This window comes from Coturnix japonica, chromosome 6, assembly GCF_054131305.1.
Source record: "Coturnix japonica strain WE chromosome 6, WE-NBRP24, whole genome shotgun sequence".
NCBI classification, from domain to species: Eukaryota; Metazoa; Chordata; class Aves; order Galliformes; family Phasianidae; genus Coturnix; species Coturnix japonica.
Genome location: NC_140668.1, coordinates 29,966,081 through 29,972,080, shown reverse-complemented (window position 1 = coordinate 29,972,080; position 6,000 = coordinate 29,966,081). Strand labels below are relative to the sequence as shown.

Sequence of the window (6,000 nt, the reverse complement as noted above, 5' to 3'; positions counted from 1 at the left end):
CGGCGCTGGGCTGGGAAAGGCGGCGGCTCGGCGGGCACCTGCTGCTGGGCGACCGGGTATCCCGGGTGGGAACGGAACCGCGGCCATCCCCGCCTGCTCCACATAGAATTGAAACCACACGTGTTCCCCAAAGCCTTGTCCAGCCACTGCTGACCGGGCAGCCTGTGCCATGCCCACCACAACCTTTTTCCAACACCCAGCCTGACCCTCCCCTGATATACTCTACACTATTAACGACGGCTTTGTTCTCCTATCTTCTCCCTACCCATTTCCTCAGGCCCCTCAGACCTGCACAGCCCTAAATTCAACCTCCACAATCCTGCAAGCCCACACCTCCAGAACGTCATGGTGTATTTTAACAACTGTACTCCATGCCCACCTTTGGGGTAGACAGCAGGAGAAAACTGCACCTGTACGTGGTCAGGAGGGGGACACACATGTAGAGCACCCACCGTGTCCATGAATTTTTAACATGGTTTGCTGTTGCACAGTTCTAAACGTATAACAAAGCAGTTCAAATAGTGGCACTGAACACCCAAAAGCAGTAGGAAGTAGCACTTCTGGACTGAACCTTAAGTATTTATGGGAGCCTAACAGTTTAACCAGCTCGTTGATTGAGATGTCTCCACTGAGCTCATCCTCCAGAGCTGAAAAGCTTTGTACTTTTTTGTTTAGTTTAAACTGCCAATATTAGTAGCTGGAATTACTATAGGTAATTATTTTTTATAAAGAAAACACATTGTTCATTTCATCAACTATATATATGTGTGTGGGTATGTGTGTATATATATATAGACACACACATACACACACATATATATACACAAGTAGCTTCTTCGTTAACTAGAAATCTGTACATTTGGACCAGTAACCAACTAAGCCTGGAACAAGACTGGAGGGGAAAGGCAGGGATTTGGTGCATAAATCACTCTGCTGCTCCTGAATCCAGGGACTAATCTGTGCCAGCCAAGACTTCAGGATCAGTGGTGACTGAGCTTTCCACCAAGAGTATCCCAACCACTTTAAGCAAAGAGCTGGCTAAATGCATCTGCAGCAGTGCTGCACAGCACAGTTGATCTCAGTATGATAAATGTCCAAGAGCCACTTCCAGGGTACCACATTGATCAGGTGGTCCCAACACATTTAAACCTTGCCTTGGGAAGCTGGGCCAGCTACAGCAAGACTCCATCACAGTCACATCTACAAAATGTCCTACGTAAACCAAGGCAAGGCACTGAACTACTTGTGAGACATCTTTCCTCTATGCCTTTCTAATTTGGTAAGAACTATAAGTGTGCATTCTACCTAGAGGTTATTTCAAGGTATTTTAAATACAAGCTGCAGCCTTTTGCCTGCTCTTAACCTCCATGAGCAGTAGCTCCATTACTAGAACTAAATTTCTACGCATGTATAGTCACCGCCTTTAAAATTACGTTGTTAGTTTTGTGGGGTTTTTTTTTCTTTAAGTTTTTTTTAAACAGCTTTAAGCCATTTTGTTTTTCACTGTGGTAAAACATTTATTCCCTCTTTAAAGAGGAGTTTGATATATATCACCATCGGAAGAAAGTCATGTCAGTTTTAAGTTAGCTACGGATACAGCTGTGCAGATCGTGTTTCCTGCCAATACCAGGGCCTGCTCGACTGCCTGTCTCTTTCCAGTTCTTCCCTCTTCAGCTGTGCCCCATCCAAGCTTTCTTGTCTTTGTCTGCTAGCGCATTTGCAGACCTCTTCCATACTTATCTACTACACACCAGGCAGCCACTTTCACTCCCCTCCATTGGCAGCATCAGACCTGACTATGGTACTTCTGCAGCCATCTAATGTACTACCCAGTTTCCACAGAATCCTACCCTATTTGAACGCAGGATTATAACCTCACCTCTAAATCCTCTGTAGTGCTCACAGGAAACTAGGTAACTGCTGGATGAGTTGCATTACAGAATGCCTAAAACTTTATATAGTGCAGGATGTTGGGTGAAGATTTTTGAGCAAAGGTTTTTCTCACATGTGAGAGCAGTGACTTTGTAAATTCAATGGAATAGGTCTGATATCGTTACAACAAGTCTTAAATGATGTCAATATGACCACAGAGGTACAAAGATTCTTGCACACAAATGCTCTTAAACCTACCGCTGCTGTTACAATTAATCATACATTTGCTGCAGGGAACCATGGGGAAAGGTTTTTACTTGTATTTTGACTGCAAATTAAACATGTGTCCTGTTGATATTATGTTTGTTTTGGAGAGTTACGTATTTTTGGAGAAGGGAATAAAGTAAAAATGCAACCACCTCATTTTTAGAAAACAGTCTCTAGGTAAATTCTACTTGATTCTACTCTACTGAAATACAGGCTCTCCTAGGCCAAGGGGTGCAGAATGAGCATTCCTACAGAGCAACTCAGTATATTAGCTGTGTTGTGTTCTGACATCTGTCAAGCACTGATCACCACCTGGCCTTTACTGAGAGCAGTTTGGAGAAAGATGCTCTTCAACATGAAAGACTGGCAAAAATTGCTTTGCTCTTTCTAACTGGATCAGCAGCACAATACAATGCAAAGCCAGTTCACATATTTATATGCATACATATGACTTCCCTCAGTTGATTATTATTTTTAAAAGTAAAATTTTATTCATGTACTCAAATGATTCAATTTAAGATCAGGAAGTTTTTTTTTTGAAGAAAAGTAATGTGGTACAGTAATTTGATTATGCCTATGATCAGATACTGCGTTCTACAGGCAAACAATTCCTGTGAAACTGAACAGTTTCTTGCTACGTAGCTGCGATTTGTGCGTTTAAAATGATAAATTTAAAGCTATCAATAGTAAATCAATCGCAAGTATAGAAGATAAAACTGAAATAATTCATCATATGACTACAGGAGAGCACAAAGTAGTCATAATGGGGCGTTCTGACTTTAAATTGAAATCTGTTTCTAGGTTTTTCAAGGACAGTTCGCTTCACAAAACTTTAATGTACACACAAAAATCATCCATCAGCACATCTGATCCAAATATACTAATGATTTTTATTGGTCAGATCTTTAAAGTGAGGTTTATTTTTATGGAGTATGCATTAATTAACCCAACATGTACTATCTTCCAGTATATCTAGCCAAGTACTTTCATTTAAACATGTTTATTGTGAAATGTTTGCATTCCCAACATTTGTGGCCCACACACAGACTATTTCATACTTCACTTCTGAGCAGTTACTAAAGTTAAAAAGAGTTCTTGTTTTTGATTAATGCATTTTTGGGGACTTTTTTTTTTTTTCCATAATGTTCCAAAACTAAGCTCTGAAGACATCCTACATGAAAACAGCCACATGTACTTATCTTTAAAATGGAGTACTAAGAGAAAATGAGTGGGATTCACTTTAGATCGCTTCCACTTCTTCGTGGAACGTGGACGTTATTAACTTTTGCCTATAACTCGGCTGAACTTATGCAAAACATTAATTGATTGACTTGATATAACTTTATCAATCATAAAAAGCAAAACTATGCACGCAGATCTGTGGAGTGGTGCATTACAGATGGGAGTTCTAAGGCTGTGGCTGTCATCTTTTGATTAAGAAAAGGAAATGATTTCACTAAAAAGATATTCCCTCTTGTGTTGTTTTAACTGAGTTTGTACTTTCCACCGAACTGGACATATTTATTGAGACTCATAAGTTACTTCACGGTTACCAACATCACTGTAATCTCAACAAACTATCTTTTTTCTTGCCAATTATCTAAATATCATAACTATAAAATATCTTAAAACATTCTCTATAGTGTAAACATCTTAGCTACAAAGCTTTAAGTGTAAACAGTATGATGCATCAGAATGATTTTAAGCGATGTTATAAAAACTGCTCTTAAAAACTAAACAAAAATGTAAAGCTTCCATCTGTTTTATGATTTTTCCACTGTAGAACTACTGCTGTGTGCCAGTTTACTGAACCATGGCTTGCTAAAGAGATTGCTGGGGTCACAGATTGAAAAAACAAAGAGCAAGTCTTTAATGGCTGATTTTTTTTTTTCTTTCCTCAAGTCTCTTCGATACGGTTTGAACAGCATTAAGTGCACGGCAGCAGAAAACACAGAACATAAAAATGCTCGTGTTGCCTGTTGCAATGGGTACCCTTCACAGGAAGATTAGCTTTTTGGGGGAGATGTCATTCAAGCAAGTATCTGAAGTTCTTTTGTGACTGTATACCTATGTTGTCACCACCAAACAGCTACTATGCTGTGATTCTTTGCACTGTGTATGTACAGAGTTAAATATAGACTGTAGATTGCATACCAAAGGAGGGAGCACACACAGACTTACTTCGCACGCGTCCTTACCCAGATACGAGAGAACAATAATTCTGAAATTCTGGACATTTCTTTACTCTGAATGCTGAGAGAAGGGAAAGCCACAGAAGGTACAAGAAATTCTGTCTTAAATACAGGATTGCACACTTAAGTATTTAAACAAAGCAGAACAAGCCTACCAAACTATTCAGTGCCACGCAACACTTTGCATTCTTCTAGAAGTGAAAATACAATTATGCCTACATCATAAGTCTGTTTTTCTTATCAAGCTCCACCTCATTTCTGGGATCCTGTCACTTACTGCTTAGAGACTACAGTCTTGGGAAACAGATTTGTCTCCTCACTGAATCGGGTGTTAAGACTATAGCCATCATTCCAAGAGAGGCTCTGGTGAGAATGGCACGTCCACTGAGGAGCCTGTGGCCAGACCAACTATTCAAGCTCTAACTCCCACCCACATACGCAGAACTACCATCTAGTGCAGAATTTTACTCCTGTTGAAGGCGAAGAGGCAGAAAGCTCCTCAAAGGCAAAAATCTTTTTGTTCTTTACTGGGCTACAAATTCTCCATCTTCTACTCCACGTGTTGGGAAGAAAAGTAAGCAGCCTGTCAGCACACAGAGGGATTTTGACTCTACCCCTTGGTGCTACTCCTGCACCAAGTAGAGATCTGGCACACAGCTCTGATAACACTTCCTGAATGAATCCAGATTGATTCATGGCTAAACTGTATTATCCTTACAAGAAAGGTGGTTCACATCATGAGAAAGGGTGACAGGATCCATACCCCACGAACTAATGCAGCAACCTTGGCATAGAACTGCAGCAGTACCCTTTCCACTTGTGCGCATGGCCTTCTTTCCAGGGTTCTTTACTCACACTGGATGGAATCCTATAATCCTTACTCATGTCAAATCTTAACCACAATGAAGAGATTTTTGCTTTCAACATTGCGGAGCAAAATCCCTGTGTCTACATCTCACTGCCTGGGGCAGCTGCAACTCCTGAATGCTTTATATGCCAAAATGCTTTCTAAGAAGTTGTAGATCCAACATTACGTGCTACAGTGCTGCCTTCAAAATGACCACATCTGCAAGAATTGCAGCAACTGCACCGCAAACACAGCCCACACAGTTCTGAGCAAATTCTGAACATACTCTCATGTTAGCCACTGCCACCAGTGTTCTCAACAACACAGCATCTTAAGTCGTAGATATTTAGCATTCTTCCCATAAGGAGCATTATTTGAAGGTGGAAAAAAAAAGGCCCTCATCCCCCAACACCAGCTGTTTAACTACTGTGAGGGAAAAGGGTGTTTGTTTAATTCACAGATACATTTTACCTATTAGTTGGCACACACCACTGAATCTATGCTTTTGCTACACCTGCAACAGGGAATAATCTGTTCCACGTGATTTTCAGGGATTCAGTTGAAACAGAGATCTTACATGCATATATTTGAGGGTCTCTCACCTTTCCAGGAAATATTTAAGTCAATTAAAGAATTAATCACATTACATGTACAACATCTTACCTGCTGCCGTAGCAGTGAAGTCTAGTAGTCTGTGCACATGTCTAGGGAGCAGGAACAGACATCAACTCACTCCGCGACTGGAAGAGGCCCTTTAACCTCTTTGCCTCAGTTTCCCCATCTGCAAAACAAGGTGAAAGAGAGAGCTGAGTAAATGTTAAT

At 40.6% G+C, this 6,000-nt stretch overlaps 1 protein-coding gene across 8 annotated transcripts in view; it reads right to left on the bottom strand.

Moving 5' to 3' along the window:
• ZNF536 (zinc finger protein 536) overlaps positions 1-6,000 on the bottom strand; it is a 314,380-nt gene that overhangs the window by 212,190 nt on the left and 96,190 nt on the right. For all 8 annotated transcript variants that reach the window (XM_085551816.1, XM_015874058.3, XM_085551820.1 and 5 more), the window contains exon 4: positions 5,842-5,959. The gene's annotated coding sequence lies outside the window, so the exon portion shown is untranslated. The remainder of the gene's footprint in view (positions 1-5,841; positions 5,960-6,000) is intronic.